Source organism: Cynocephalus volans, chromosome 7 (genome assembly GCF_027409185.1).
Source record: "Cynocephalus volans isolate mCynVol1 chromosome 7, mCynVol1.pri, whole genome shotgun sequence".
NCBI lineage: Eukaryota > Metazoa > Chordata > Mammalia > Dermoptera > Cynocephalidae > Cynocephalus > Cynocephalus volans.
The window spans coordinates 2,256,409-2,273,766 of NC_084466.1; positions in this window are offsets into that span (position 1 = coordinate 2,256,409).

Here is a 17,358-nt window from a genome sequence, read left to right on the forward strand (position 1 = left end):
TATAGTGATTTTGATTTGCATTTCCCTAGTGAGCAGTGATGTTGAACATCTTCTCATGTGCTTATTGGCTATTTGTGCATCTTCTATGGAGAAATGTCTATTCAAGTCCTTTGCCTAATTTTTTAACCAGTTGTTTTTTGTTGTTGTTGAGTTGTAGGAATTCTTTATATCAGTTATGGGATTTGTAAATATTTTCTCCCATTCCATAATTGCCTTTTTACTCTGTTGATAGAGTCCTCTTTAAAAACTGTTGATGGTATCAACTCTGCTGATAGTGTCCTTTAAAAAAACTTTTAAAAAACTGTGTCTGTTCTGGAGTAAAGGACATGAGACCCAGCGAGAAATGGCCAGGTGGGTGTGGCTTTGTGCTGGTGGCTGGTTTTCTGGGCTATACATATATTCTAATGAGATTTAGCACATTTATAAAATAACCACCCTTATGGATAAAATGTGAAACCACCATACATACAATTTACTGTGCATCAGTGACATAAGGAAACACATGGTAGATACAGTGTAATTATTGGTTAAGATAAAGCCAAGACCGTTCTCTTTCTAAGGGCTCATTTCATTGTAAAGGGTTTAACAAATAATTATGTTGCAGTTTCGTCTCTTTAATGGCTTGTTAAACAGTAATAAAGTGATCAACACTGGTCTAAACAGAATTTAAAAACACCTTGCAAATACCTTGTATTTTCTGAATCAACTAGTTGTGAAATATCAATATTTCAAAATATCAATATACATTAGCAATATGCTCACTTTCTGTTTTTAGACCTTCCCCATTCTGTTCCAGAAAAAGCTCATTAAAGACGCTTGTAATCAGATGCACAACCTTTAAAAAAATGGCCGAGAGTCTCTGTCTTTGGCATGAGCCTGAGAGTCTCACAAAACTGTACATTTTCAGCCTTGTTTTGCTTTTCCTTGAATTGAAGCCAAAAAGCTTTCGAAAACCTGCGTTCACCAAAAACACAGTAAACTGCCAAGGCATAAATTGAATTCTAAAGATTAGCTGCAGCTCTAGCCATGGTTACCTCTCACTGTCTTTGTTTGCTTTAAAATAAGGATTTATGGTCTAAAATGTGGATTGCCTGCACACTAGCATTTTATAAATTTTACTCACTTTACCACTATGACATTTTTATTACTTTGTAAGATTTTTATTAAACACTTTTTTTTCTGTAGGATGCAAGGTTTTTTTTTTTTTTTTTTTTTTTTTTTTTTTTTTTTTTAAGTTGAATAATATCCTTTATTAAATTACCTACAATTCCAGATTTGCTGACAGGCATGCAGTCTTTCCTACCCCCGCATCCCCCCCCCCAGTGGGAGCACAGGAATCAGAAGTCGGAGGTGCATGCTCAGCCTTTCCTAGAAATGTCCAGCGGACACATGGCTTCACCCAATCAGAAGTGCAGCAGGGTCGGCTTGGACACCGAGCTCTTATTCTGTCCTGGCTTGAAAGTGGTAGGTGTAGTCCCTCAAGCTGCCGATGCTATTTAGCCTCTTATAAGTTAATGTACCAGTTCTTTCCAGACAAAACTCTCAAAGTACATCACACATTTTAGCCACATTTTGGTAGCTGAAGGTATCCCTTCCACCCCTAGGGCATGTGCTTCAGTCATTTATATTTCCTGAAGTTCTGAAAGATTTTCAGTAAGGCAACTGCTTTTTTTTTTTTTTTTAACCCTCATCCATGATTAGTAATTCCCAAAATGTGGTACAGAGGCAGCCGGGGGACCCTAAACCTTTTCCTAACAATGCCGAGACGTTCTGTGCCTCGTCACTGTGTAGACATGTGCACTGGCGGTGTAGGACTAGTGGTGAGTAAACTGCGGGTGGCAGAGCCCAGACCAGGGCAGTGGTACCACCTCATGTCCACAGCAAACAGAATAACAGAGCTTTGCTTAAGAAAGGACCTGACAGGGCAGTAAAAATGATTAATTTTATGAATTCTCGCCCCTCGTGCACATGTCTTTGTGGTAGTCAGAGTGGTGGCACGAGGTAGGCATGCTGAGGGCAGCGGGCCCCAAGACAGCACGGAGGGTGCAGGAACCACAGACCGGACGAGCCGCTGTGTTTCACAGATGCACCTGCACTTGAAAGGACACTGGCAGACCAACTAAGGCCATCAAGACATGGGTATTTGGCAGGTGTTTTTTGAAAGTGAGAGAACCGCCCCGCCTGACGCTTCGAGGAAAGTAACTGGCAGATTTGTCACCCATGACAATGCTTGATTTTTCAAGTGCAAATTTGAAGTTTTAAAAACTTTCATCTGCCACAATGAGCTTAACAAATTCCCAATTCTTGAGGCCTTTTTGATGAAATTGGTGTAATATTCATGAATGAAATATTCAGAAATTGTATATAGAAATGTGTCAAATGTAGGACTCAGTGAACCAATATTTTCCATGCGACTGATGCGTGATGTCAGAAAATCATGAATGAGTGAAAGATTCATTCAAAGTGCAAGACAAACCAACGAACTGCAACATGTTCATTGATGTGCTTGCAGGTTCCACACCACAAGTCACAAAGGCACTGACACTTGTCACGTTTTGGTCTAGCATCCAAGAGGGATACCCACAATTATCTGAAAAGACCCCCTCCCTATTCCAGCTGCATAGCAGTATAAGCCCCATTTCCCCCTCCATGTCAACCAGAACGACATGCAGCAGCAGGTTACGTACGCAACTAGGAGGAGCTGCTTTCTACTATGCCACATTTAAAATAACGTCACTCTTCTCACTGAAGTGTTTATTTCCCCTGGAAAATATAGCTATTTATTATAAAAAGGCTAAAAAGCAATGACTTATCACTGCTATTTTTAAATGAGTTAATATTCTAAAATTTTATCAGTGTTCACTTTTAATATGACAAATATAGACTTTAGACACAACTCACATAAATAAAAGCCCTTTGGGCCCTCAATATTTTTTAAGAGTGTACTGTGGCCTAAAGACAGAAACATTTTTTGATATTGAGGATGGTGAAGAAATTAAGTTAATTGAGAACTAACTTCAATTTCCCTTATTTCCGCTCAGAAAAAAATGTTTAAAATACATGGTATTTTGTTGTATCGTAAAATAATCACCAGGACAATAGCCGCTTAATTTTAACCTTAGATTGGCTACCGAGAATAACTGCTACAGTGTCCTCATTAGACAGGAGCCTGTGCAAAATTAAACCAAATTTTAATGAACTATTCTAATAGCATTTCATTGAAATTAGTTGGGAGAGTGGAAACTGTTGACATTTAACAAGTCAGACGCAGAAGCCGCAGCCTGGAGAAGAAGGACCTCCCGGGCCCTCCTGTCTCCTGTCCTTGAGCTGCAGGGAAGAGGAGAGGAGGTGGCTGCATGGACGAGGGGATCTCTCTCCTGTCCTTTCTCTGTGCAGGTGCTGGGTTTGCAGAACTGGCCCGTGGTCCCGGACCACTTCCTGATACCAGCTAAGTGGATTATTCATGACCTTGAGTAACCTGCGCCCTTGTCCTGACTTTGCTTTCAGGAGGGGCTAGAAGTTGAATCTATGAACACGGCCTCCTTGATACAGTGATCTTTGGAATTCTCAAATCTTAAAAAACAAGCAAGAAAAACCAGTCTACAACAACTAAAGCCTATTTGTTGGGGTTAAAAGCACATCTCCTTAAATTAAATTTTTATTCAATTGTGCAGACAAGCATGTACATAAACAGACACACTTGATACTGTACAGACAACTTAAAATTATTACATAAGCGTATAGTTCTGCATGACTTAATTTTGTCATAGTAAATTGTGAACTTAATACTTATTAGCGAAAAAGAACAAACAATAGAAAAAGGTGTGAAAAACTTCTGAGTTCATGAAGTTTGAATTCTGTTCACTGTGCCGGTTCCGAGTTCTGCGTGTGTTTTTAGAATGTGTTTCTAATAAAATGCTCTTAAAAATGAACATGTTTTAGTGCTCCTGCTGAGTTCATAATTTTCAAATGTTAATAATCTCACTAATTTTAGCTCAAAAATTCTTTACACTTCATAGGATTTCCTTTTTCACCAAGGTCTTCTCATGTGTTCCAAGTTAATTCTCTGATGTTTTATAGGGATTAAAAAATGACTCAATAATTTTATCTTGAGATATGAAAAACAAACAGGTTAAAATGTGTGGGAAAACCTATTGGCAATTGACTTCTAACTCTGGGCTGGGAAAAATCTAAGATTTTAAGTATAAGGTGCAATGCTCTTGATTAAGTGAAAAACACTGGAGAAACTGACCTGTTTTTTCAAACCCAGGCATGACAGGCCACCCTGAGACGTGGAAACTCAGTGTGGCATCAGCTCATGCTTGGTTTGGTGCCACAAAGAAAGGCCAGAAGTTCCTGTTAGGTCTATTTGAATGTGTTTGTAAAGTTGTGTCTTTGACAATAAAGAACTGTGGGTGATGGTGAGTGAGAACTGGGGCTGTTGGAGTGAGCAGGACCGAAGCCATGTTGGGGCCTACACCTGCCTGCATTGTGGGGGTCGTGGCTAAAAAGGACAGTTTTTTTTTCTACTCTTTCTTCCCATCCCCTGACTTTCTTATCTCACTTGCTAAATAGGAAAATAAGGCTGAGAAGCTCATCAGTACTTTGCAAAGCTAGCACTCCTTTCTTTGAGACTTGTAGAGTTCTGAGAAGTGACCTAGGCCACATGACTGGAAAGTGACCTTGGGCACCAGCCAAGTTATCAGAGCTCTGCGAAGTGAAACTACACAAAAGACTTTGCAGAAGAGTTGATTCTACTCCAGAGCAAATCAAAATCTTCTGGGTCCCAACGTAACAGCAAAGGTGAGAACAAAAACCAGGCGAGGCCTTGGCGAGACCTTGTACCTGACTCATAGGCACAGACCCCTCTTAGCTCATGTCTCCTTCTCTCCTGCTTTTCACCTCCCACTTTCCATTCCCTCAACACCTCCTTTAAAACCCCTTCAGTAAATCTAAGTCTTTGAGATGGGACAGCCTACCATCTCCTTCAGCTGAATACACCTAATTAATTTTTTTAACACCAGCCATTTGACTTCTGAGTCTTTTTTCTTTCCTTTTCAAAAGGATGGGCAGCTGGACCTGAGTTCGGTAATAGGGCAAGGATCCTTAGTTTTGCTCCACATGGAAAAGACCTATGATCTTCCACGAAGAGTGTGAGTGTGTGGTTAGCAGTGCTTTCTCATGGAGACGCGTGAACTCTTGAAAGAGTATCTGGGAGTGGATGCACATAGCCTATGTACCACATGGGGTAAGAACAGGAGGAATTTTGATTTTTGTTTATTCAGTTCTGTATATTTTGGTCAAAGCTAATTTCAAAATCCAAATTAGCTGGCATTCATATTCTACAAAATTGCAAATTGTGCTTTAAAAAGGAAAGCCGATGAATGCATAATGGAGGATAACATCTAAAAATTAAATTAATCCTGAAATTTCCTGTCACACATTTTTAAAGGATATGGCAAAAGCATTGGTTGTAGAGTCAGAAACACATGGGTTTGAAATCTGGAATTGTTAGGTGTGTAACTGTGGGCAAATCACCAAAGGTCTCTGACTCAATATCAGCATCTGTAAATTGGGATGAACAATAGCTACTTTTTAGGTTGATGTGAGGATTAAGTGAAGTGTTGGAATATCGGGTGTTCAACATCGAATGAAGGCCACCGTGTGATGAGGACTTTACTAGCTGCTGGGACTCAACAGTAAGTCCTATAGATGTTAGTCCTTTCTATGTTAATTCTTTTCCATAACTAACCACTGTGACTGAAGGATTTTCCTGATGTTGTAGCTACATGCTGATATGTTATTGCTGGAATTTTACAAACCTGTTTTCTCTAAATGAATGCGGGAAGAAGAGCTTTGAATCATTAGGAGATTTTTGCTTTAATGCCAGTTCTGGTTGTGCCGTGCAGTTCAGTTGCCCATGAAGACAAGGTTTCATCTGAATGTCAGGGGGACCTTGTGAGCTTGGCCACCCCACAGGTGGCTGTACTCAACAAGTTCAAGACAGAAGTATTCTGCACCCAGAGAAGCTCTTCCCAGACAGCTTATGCTGTGGGGAGAACCCCGACTCCCCAGTGTCCCTAAGCTCTCTTCATTCATTCATTTCTCCTTCCTTTATCACCCTCAGGTGCCTGGCTCTGCCAGGTTCCAACTCATCATGAAGGCGGGACACTGATGAGCCACACTGACCGCTCGTTCTCAGAACTAGCAGCCCCTCTCTGCATCATGTTCTTGAACAAACAGCCCATGGCTGCCTGTTTGATTTCCCTCCATTTGTGATCATCTGTGACAAGAACAGCCAAGTCAATAGAACCTGGTGGGATACTTTGGGCTGCAAGTAACAGAAAGCTCCAATTTAATGGTCTTCAACAATAAGGTACATCTTTTGTTTTAATCTCAAATAAAAACAAGCCCCAATGAAGTCTGGTTTCAGGGCTTTTAACTCAGTGGACAAGGGCCAGGTTCTTTTCCCATTTTCTTCCTGCCACCCTGGGGGCTCTGGGTCTTCTCATGGTTGCACGTGGTCACCCCACGCACCATGTTCAAACACAGCTGGACATTTGGGCTGGTTCCAACTCTTAGCTATTATAAAGAGTGCTGCAATGAACATTGGGGAACAGATATACCTTCGACTTGATGATTTCCATTCCTCTGGGTATATATATTCCCAGCAGTGGGATAGCTGGGTCATATGGTAGATCTATCTGCAATTGTTTGAGGAACCTCCATACCATTTTCCACAGAGGCTGCACCATTTTGCAGTCCCATCAACAATGTACGAGAGTTCCTTTTCCTCCACAACCTCGCCAGCATTTATTGTTCAGAGTCTTTTGGATTTTAGCCATCCTAACTGGGGTTAGATGGTATCTCAGTGTGGTTTTGATTTGCATTTCCCGGATGCTGAGTGATGTTGAGCATTTTTTCATATGTCTGTTGGCCATTTGTATATCTTCCTTAGAGAAATGCCTACTTAGCTCTTTTGCCCATTTTTTAATTGGGTTGCTTGTTTTTTTCTTGTAAAGTTGTTTGAGTTCCTTGTATATTCTGGATATTAATCAGATGAGTGGATACAGCAAATGTGGTATATCTACCCAATGGAATACTACTCAGCTATAAAAAAGAATGAAATACTGCCATTTGCAATGACATGGATGGACCTAGAGAGAATTATATTAAGTGAAACAAGTCAGGCACAGAAAGAGAAATATCTCATGTTCTCATTTATTTGTGGGAGCTAAAAATAAATGAATAAATAAACAAAAAACTGGGGGGGGGAGACATAACAATTACAATTACTTGAAATTGATATGACAAGCAAACAGAAAGGACATTGTTGGGAGGGAGGGGGGAGAGGGAGGTGAGAGGGAGGTTGCGGTAATTGGCCACAATAATCAACCACATTGTATATTGACAAAATAAAAAATATATATAAAAAAACCCACAGCTGGGTTCTCCAACAGTGTCCAAGGGGAGAGCAGGACATACTTTCCCATGTGCCCCATCTTATGAACAAGAAAGTCACAATCAGAAACCCCTCTGCAGACCCGGCAGACTTCATCATGGGAATTGTTCCATGGGCTTACATCTACACCTGTGTCTGCCAGGACGAAGCTTGTGGCATTTTAGGGCACTCTTTGGAGTTGGGGGTAGGTGCATGCCTAGGAAAACTGGCTTTGTTAGACAGGTAGCACTAACAGTGTCTGCTACAGAGAGAGAACATAGGCAGATCCCATTCAGGTTTCCCACTTTTTCAAATTTGGGAGGACAATCAAATGACCTTGGGGAAGCTTCCCCTGCTGGGAATACTGGGTACATATGTAACTGTCCTTGCGTATCATTAGACACAGGAATAACTGTGCCCCCAATCCCCAAAGCAGGGCTGTCTCTTCCCTCACTAGCTGCTTATCAGTTCTGCACACTCCCGCTAGTGCCATGGATCTCATTTCTAGTGGAGGAAGTGACCTACTGAGCAGAGCTGGGTTCCATGGACATTGTCATCCCTTCAACACTAATTTTATAACAAGACGCCAAAGGTAGGTTCTGTGTTCCCTCTTTATTCCACCTCTTTACAGATCACTGCAGAGCTGACGTTGCCAACTTGAACACTTTTGATGACTGACTTAAGGACCCACATCCACTCCCTGAGTTAACAGAGAATCTGTTATTGCAGAAAGAGACTTGAAAAGAGGACCTTAAAAGAGGAGTGGGAGGAGTCCTCAGGACAGGGCATCCATCTGCGGAGGAAGTGGGGAGGAGAGAGGGGCCACGCGTGCCCCTGGCGGGCTCCCGGTGCCCCTCAACCCTGGCTGCAGACGGGACAAACAGAAGGCAGCGTCGGCCAGGGAGGAGGATGAAAGGCATTATTGATTTCAAGAAGAAACAGAAATTGTGGCATTAACCTTAATCCAGTATACATGGCATAGGGAGATAACTGATTTCAAATGAAGAAAAGGTCGTTTTCAATATTCATAAATTATATGTGTTATAATGAATTAGTAGATGATTTTTATTTTTTTTTTTTTATTTTTTATTTATTTATTTATTTTTTTTTTGTCTTTTTCGTGACCGGTACTCAGCCAGTGAGTGCACCTGGCCATTCCTATGTAGGATCCGAACCCGCGGCGGGAATGTCGCCGCACTCCCAGCGCCGCACTCTCCCGAGTGCGCCACGGGCTCGGCCCAGTAGATGATTTTTAAATGAAGGATTACTCATAAAGTAAAAGGCAACTTGAAATATTGTCCTTTTCTGGAAGTCTAATTTTTTTAAAAAGCCACTTCACTTAAAATTTTGGTCAAATATGGCTTGTGATAAATAGCTAAATCTTACTGGGTCTTTAAAAAATACAATTAGGATTTCATGATAAATTGTTCTAGTAATCTAAGGTATAATGATATGTACAATAGAAAATTTATTACTTGAGTCACAGAAGAAAAAATTGAATGTTTTATTATTTGAAGATTTTCTTTATGACCTTGTATCACCTGATCAGACTGAACCTGTAGCAAACAGAAAGGTATAATGTTTGAATGTTTACATGTACCAAAAGCTAAAAACTATATTTATGGATAAAGCAAAGGTATCTTGGTTTATTGTGAACCAGGTTTAGGTGAATACACTATAAACAGAAACAAATAGGAAAAAGGAAAAACAAAAATATTTGTGTATACAATGCACATAAATATACCAAAGTCATGATTTTTTTTTAGCTATATACTGTATACAGTTAAGCAGAAGAAAACTAAATGACATCGCTGCAGCCCGCTTCTGTAAAAATAGCACTTACAGCTGTTACACGTAGTCACTATACATTAATCCCTCTCCCATCAGTTAATCACATCAGCCGTTAAGATAGACGTGTAATGTAATTAGAGATTTGAACAGTTCACAGCCAGATCACTTAAAGTAACACTGTTAATGGGCTCTAGAAGTTCTCCCTGTAATACTGCCAGTGTTATAACTTCTAATTACCTTAATAATTAGGGCTCTGTCACTCATGATCGAGGTAGCAGTCCCCAACACTAATGGGCATTAGAGATCCTGTACGAGGCATGTTTTGATCTCCTCATCGAGTTGCTTAGGGTCGGAAGGAGCTATTTGCCCTTGGAAACCCAGTGGTTGCTATGGGGTGGCCTGGGCGTCCTTGCTGACTACAATGCTGCCTTTGCCACCGCGGTCTCCATCCAAGAGGGAGTGCATGAACTCTATTCACTGGAGCTGCTCGTGGAATGTAAATGCGGCACCTATGGATGAAATTTCTGAATTCAAATAGCCCCTGTTGCTCGTACTACAAAATAACAGTATAAACTTGGATGTCAAATCAACTGGAATTGAAATTAAAAGGCACCAAAATTCCCTCCATGTACAGCTGGGATCTGCTGTGAGTTGACAGAGGCAAGAGATCTTAGAGTAGGTGGGGACAAAGAGAAGACTCTTGGGGGGTCATGTGGGGGGTGTAGGGGGTTTTACCAGTAATTTTATATAAATCTGTTTGAACAGAACAGGAAAAAACATGAGAAGGAACATTTTGGGGATAAAAATTGTATTTATAATTCTGACTTTAAAGAAGACTGTGGTCTAACAACAGTCTTGTAAGAAGACGGGCCACTGGCTGTGCCTGGCACCAGGAGCCACTCCAGGCCAGACTCGGGCCACTCTCAGTGAGGCATCCCCGTCCCCCTGACCCCCAGCCAAGGGGCTCCGCTTCCTCAGAGACACTCCTTGGTCCCTCATGGCACTTATACTCTGTAATCTATGACTGTCATTTACGTATCTATGTCTTCTCTTGACTGTGAGTTCCTTGAAAATAAGCAGCGGAATCAGCCCCTGTGTACAGGCTGTGTTTAGCTGGCACTTTCCACAGCAACAGCCCCACGTGAGGATGCGCTGAATGAGCTGGGCAGTGCCACCACGTGCCTGGATGAATGCCACCTTGTGTCCCCCAGGAATTCTGGGGGCAGAGCGTATCCCCCGATGTCAGAACGTGGACATGAGGAGCAGAGTGTTCACAGACTTGTCTCAGGCTCTCGGCTGGCAGGCAGCAGAGTCAGGACTTGAACCCATGTCTCCGGCTTGAAGGCCAGTGTCGTCAGCAAACATTGTCTGATTATTTGTAGCCAACGCAAGATCCAAAGGTAGAGAACAAGGATCCATGAGCAAGGAAAGAAAGAGAGCTAGCCGGTGCCCTCACATGCTCAGTGACACCCTGGGCTTCCCCTGAGTGTGTGGGTGTTTCTGTCCCAGTCACTGGGCTTTGTGCCTTTGCTTACAGATGTGAAAGGCTTAAGCCATTCCTCCCCTCGCAACCGTCCTCTGCTGAAGCAGGCCACCTCATCCTGTCTGAGTCCCCAGATGTGGGGTTGGATAAGGTTTGCTCTGGGACAGGCAAGAGGGAAGACAGACTTGGATTAGCTCCCGGGGGACAGCCTGAGAGGGTGAGCTGGGTGTAGACATGGCACATGTAGGTGACGGTGAAATATTAATGTGGAAATACCAAACTAGCCATTAGAAAGGTGGGTTTTGAGTCTGAAAAAAAGATGAAAAAGCACAAGATGGAATCTTAGGACCTGCATTTAAAGGGCGGGGGAGAAGGAAAGTTATTGAAGACAAAGAGAGGCAAGGCGACCAACGCCGGCCACCAGTGGGTACAGCTGTTGACGTCTCCCCGTCCACAGACACCCCCCATGCTGTCCCCATGTCCATGACCCTCTCCTGGACTCCTCCTGAGAGCAGGTCATGGGGCTCTGAGAGGTAAAAAGCCACGTCAGACATGCTGCCTCCTCTCCAGAGCTTACAAAAGAGCTGGGCGGCAAGATGCAGAGACGGGAGGAAGTCGCTGGACATCAGGGCGACTGGTGAGAACCAGCCACGCGACGCAGACCCAGAATGTCTCAGGGGTCCCACCGAGAGAAGTGCTTCCGTGGGGCAGGCCCCGTAGGCTTCCTGGAGGAAGCAGGGCTGACTTCAAAGGGCAGAGTGATGGAAAGACATCATTTAAAGCAGGGGACGGGAAAAGCATGAGTTTAGGAGGTGAGGGAGACTGAAAAGCAAGGACGTCCGCTATATTCTGGGCTGACTTTGAGCAGAGGAGAGCTCAGAGGCTCCAGGGACAGAGAAAGAAGACAGGACAGACATGGGGACGAAAGGGGGAGCAGGTTTCTCTTCAGAGCTCCAGCCAGGGATGCCGAGAGGACATGGTGCCCTCGACAGCAGAGGGAATGGCTAAGACGAGACCTCAGACACGAGGAGAGAGTGGCTTTTGTTGAGGCATGTCACACGTGTGGATGGAGGAAAACACCCTGCATGTCACTGGGGACGCCGCTCCTGATCACGGGATGTGGGGATTGTTACGAGCTCAATCGAGTCCCCCTCCACACCTCCCCCACCCCTATGCTCAAGTCCTAACCCCCGGTGCTTCAGAATGTGACCTTACTTAGAGATGGGGTCATTGCAGATGTAATTAGTTAAGAGGAGGTCATATGGGAGCAGGTGGCACCTCATCCACTGTGACTGGCTTCCTTATGACAAGGGCAAGTTTGGACACAGGGACACACACACACACAGAGGAAAGACAATGTGAAGAGACACAGGAGAAGACAGCCACCTGCACGTCAGGGACAGAGTCCTGGAGCAGATTCTCTCCTCAGGCCCCGGGAGGAGCCCATCCTGCAGACACCTTGGTCTTGGGCTTGCAGCCTCCAGACCGGAAGACAGTGAACTTCTGTCATTTACGCTGCGAGGTCTGTGGTACCTACAGGGGGGAAGCAGGCCCCACAGACGTCGAGGAGCCTGTCCTCCCCACATCTGGGGGTGGGTGAGAGGAGAGTTAGTGACAGGGACAGTTGTGCAGAAGAGGAAGGCCCTCAAGGCGCCACAGAAGCCCAGGTGAGGGGACGTGGAAAACGGGCACGGGCGGCATCTGTCTTAGAGGGGTCGGGGTGCGCGCTCCTCAGGAACATGGCCCAGGTCGTGCAGGGGCGTGGAAGGGGACCAGGCACAGCCACAGAGTGACAGAGGAGGACAGACTTGGATGTGTGGTGCGGCCCATGGCAGACACCGTGGGGCGGGGGAAGGCCAGGCACTGTGAGGTTGACAACCCGCAGAGACCACGCACCCGGACCCCTCGGGTGAGAATGTCCCCACACGGGCCATGGGTCACTTGGCATTTCTTCTGCCTCACCCATCGCGGGGCTGTCTTCAACGCGAACGATGCAGCATCCGGATGGGTGGGAACGTGCGGTATGGAAGGCCGTTTTCAAATGGAAAGTGACTTTCTGGAGACCACCTCTTGTAGGGAATGTACTTCCAATGGGCAGAAAATCCCACCGGGTCCTGAATTTCTAATGAAAAGCTGTAGGATCTGCTAATTCATAAGAAGATGGGTCACACATATCCGGAAGAGTTAGGCAGCACTCTCAGGAGTCCGTGACAACTTCTCCACCTTAGAGTCTTCTCCCACCTCAGGCTTTTCCAGCCTCTGCGCACCAGAGAATCCCTGCCTTACCTGGGTGTGCCGCGACTCCACCCTGCAGGCGGAGTCCTAGATTCTTTACCTGTGATCCCTCCAGTTTTGGGAAAGGGGACTGGAGGTTTCTCTGAGCCTCCCAGGGGCTGTGGACCAGGTGGGTGGGAGATGACCTGGCTGGGTTCTGATCCCTCACCTCTCTCCAACAAAGAAGGCTGACTACATTTCCGACTTCCAGAATGCTTGACTGGGGGCTCCGTGTCTTAAGCAAGAGTTTGAAGTGTCTGACTCAGCACATGATGATATCTGTTCATATTGTATAAGGATTCTCCACTTAAAAAAATTCCATAGAATTAAAACAATAAAACGAAACAGTGTTAGATCACAGCTGGGTCGTGGGTGAGAAGCAGATACTCAGGAGGCCCCTAAGAAGAGATGGGGAACGTGTGGTCACTCCCAGGTGTACGCCAGGGGCAGTGGGGGCTGGGCAGGGGCAGCACTGGGGACAGGCCTCTGCCTCCCACCTCTCAGCCTGAGCTCTTCCTCCTCACCTACCTGCCCCAGGCTCCCAGGCAAGAGAAGTGAGCCACCCTGACTCCATCCTCTGCCCTCTTTCTGCTGAGCTCTCACCTCCCACTGGCCCATTCACGTTTCTGACCTCCCATTGGTACATCCACGCTTCTGACCTCCCACTGGCCCATTCATGTTTCTGACCTCCCATTGGCACATCCATGCTTCTGACCTCCCACTGGCCCATTCATGTTTCTGACCTCCCATTGGCACATCCATGCTTCTGACCTCCCACTGGCACATCCATGCTTCTGACCTCCCACTGGCCCATTCATGTTTCTGACCTCCCATTGGCACATCCATGCTTCTGACCTCCTACTGGCACATCCATGCTTCTGATCTCCCACTGGCACATCCATGCTTCTGACCTCCCACTGGCACATCCATGCTTCTGACCTCCCATTGGTACATCCATGCTTCTGACCTCCCACTGGCCCATTCATGTTTCTGACCTCCCATTGGCACATCCATGCTTCTGACCTCCCACTGGCACATCCATGCTTCTGACCTCCCATTGGCACATCCATGCTTCTGACCTCCTACTGGCACATCCATGCTTCTGACCTCCCACTGGCACATCCATGCTTCTGACCTCCCATTGGTACATCCATGCTTCTGACCTCCCACTGGCCCATTCATGTTTCTGACCTCCCATTGGCACATCCATGCTTCTGACCTCCCACTGGCACATCCATGCTTCTGACCTCCCACTGGCACATCCATGCTTCTGACCTCCCACTGGCACATCCATGTTTCTGACCTCCCACTGGCCCACTTTCATTCCTGACCTCCCATTGGCCCATTTATATTTCTGACCTACCATTGGCCCATTTATATTTCCGACCTCCCATTGGTCCATTTCCTCCAATGCCCAGGACCTTGGTTGTACTCTGGCTGCCCAGGGCCATGCATCAGGGTGGAGCTCTGGAGGTGCACATCCTAAATCCACCTGCCCCTGGAAACTTCCACCCCCTCAGTTGGCAGGTGTCTACCAGATGGAAAACAATCTAATTCTCAAGTCAGGAAGGTCACTGGAATGAAAGGAGGTCCAGCCACTGCAAGGCTGGTAGAGGCCTGCAGCATGCGTGGAAAGCACTGGCCAGGGCTTCTGGAACTCTGGGTGGACTGGCACGGGCATTGCAGCCCATCTTGGAGAGGGGACCAGACTGCTGGGGCAGGTGTGGGCAACACCGGCCTCTGTCCCTCCCTGCCCACCCCTTCCCAGCGTGAGAAGGACAGCTAGGCGGGGGACCGCAGCCAACTGGGCTGTATGCCCATTCTCACTGTGGCAGATTTTACTGTGGATTGAATGACTGATACATTTAGATATCTGCTTTTCTCAAGTGTGCTTTTTAACCAAAAAGTCCCTCTAATCTATGGAATATATTGAGGAGGTCTTGTTTTAACTATTCTCCAACTACTCTGGGGCAATGCCATCCAGGGGTAAACCAGTGGCAGGACATCTGGAAGAAAGCCCACAGCCGGAGTGAGTGAAACATCACCACTGTGTTCAATGTCCAGCAGAATCAGGGTGACATGGGAAACATAACCAGCATCTACCACATCATCTGTGTCACTTTAAAGAGTCCTTAAGTCCACAGCTTCATTTAGGTAAACACATCACTGTACTGCTTTATTCTATAAATTTAAAATACTAACTATTTCATTTTTTAAGCAGTGTCTGAGCTTACTATGGCAACAGCACATTGGCAAAGAGCGTAAGATCTATTGACCAGTAATCTATTCCCACAGGCTTTTTCATGCTCTACCCCAAATGGTGTCATGCCCGGCTTTTGATTCTCAGGTCACAGCCTGAACTCAGATCGCATCTGTAAGGACCTACCATGGCCCTTCTGGTACTGAGTGGCTGCTTGGAAGAATTTAGGACAGAAGCGCCCTGTAGTCATCGCACAGGAGGTCCCCTGCCTGTGTGACTGTTGATCCGCACACACAAACAAAAATGATTATCTCTGCAGATTCAGGGAACCTCATGTGGCCCGGATGAGGGAAAGAAGGACGAGCTGACAGGCTTTTCTTCAGTCTGTGGTGTTGGTTCATAGCATGTGGTCACCGTGTCCCTCTGCCTTACATATGTGGTTTTTGGTTTTAGTATGTGTTTGTCCCAACTCCGCACTTAATTATTTTTCTTCAGAGCAGCAACCGGTGTCATGTTTTTCATCTTCTGGCATCTCTCCATGTCACAGGTGCACAGTAAACCATTTGTACTGAAAGACGATGCTGGAAGGACAGTCTGTGGACCCCCAGAGGCTGTCCTTCCATTCTGTGCTCACGCAAACCCTGGACACACAGTGTCTGAAGCTACATCTGGACAGTCACTCTTTTAGGTGATTCTGCCTCTCAGACCCACAACTGGCCCCACATTTCTCCTGCAAAGTATCCATCTCACTTTCTCAGTCACTGCATTGCAGGCCGGAATAGTCCTGTTTCTCAGGACCCGCAGCTTTGCCCCGTTACAGACAATGCACAGTGCGGTTACAGGCACTCAGGCCACTTGGTGCTCCATTGTTCTCTGCATGTGTTGACTTCAACGTTGCTGTCACTTTCCAGGATCTTTGGGGTGGTGATTTTCACCTTGTCCTTTGCTGGTATTCAGAGGTTTTTATAGGTGATGAGGGTAAAATCTGCTTCAGGAGCTGACACGATGCAAGCTGTGGGTACATCTCAGCTGCCCAGATGATGGCCTGCCAGCCTCTGCTGCTTGTCACTTGATCCAGGATTGGGGTATCCAGGGACCCATTAACTCACATATAATCGACTGTTCGATCCTGGAGTTTATTGACGTGGGGCAGCTAACTTTGCTTTTAGTACCTGCCAGAATCTATATTTGCTAATGATTTTGAATGCTTTCGTAGGTTCAGTGAATTTGGGACACTGGATAAAGATATACATTTAATTTTCTTGTGGTTTTGATATGAAGAAAAGAAAGCTTCTGCTGTATCGATAGCTGCCGAGCCTGCTTGCCCGCGCCGAGAGTTCAGTGCTAAGTTGCACAGCCTGAGCTTCCGTTCATTTGAAATATTCACAGAGTGACATCTAGAAGAAGTGTATACACTGTTGTCATCTTGGCCATCCGTATGGAGAACAGCCAGAAAACCTGAGTCTTATTCTTTGAAACGTGCTTTGGTTACAATTACTAGTGTAAAAGAAGACCCTTTGAAAATGTCTCCGTGACCATCATGTGTCAACCTCTTTCTATGAGAACATTTGTGTCACGTAGCGTGCGTTAGCACAAACAGACCATCGAGAGGGAACCTGACATCCTTCTCAATTCAGGATGGAGGAAACAATTGTCCTTGTCACTGAAGCCTGTAGGTTCACAGGAAACAATTAAAACTCAACACGCTTAGAATAGACTGAAGCCCAGTGTGGAGTCGGGCGTTTTCTTCTACCAGTTACTTTCATGGCAGAATCACCCAGAAATGAGTTTGGGTCTAGAAGATAGTTACATCATTCCATCACTGTGGGCTACACCTACCCACTCTATCCTGAAGGACATTTGGTTCTGCTGGACCTGAAAGGAGAGACAGTCAACAGTCTGGTCTTTCAGTGAAATGCTTTGGCTCCAGCATTCTAACCTTGGACAAAGTTCTAGAAAACACATGGTTTCCATGAGTGCCAAGGAAGACAATCTTAGAAGCATTATGCTTTCTCTTATGTTTGGCTTCCTTGGATAGTACCTTCAAGTAGCCTCACAGAGAGCACTGCAGTAAAACATGACCCCGGGGCAACAGTATTATCCCAAACTGGTGCCCACCAAGAACAGACTGGTGGAAGAGTCTGCAGGCAGCACATATTTTTCATAGGA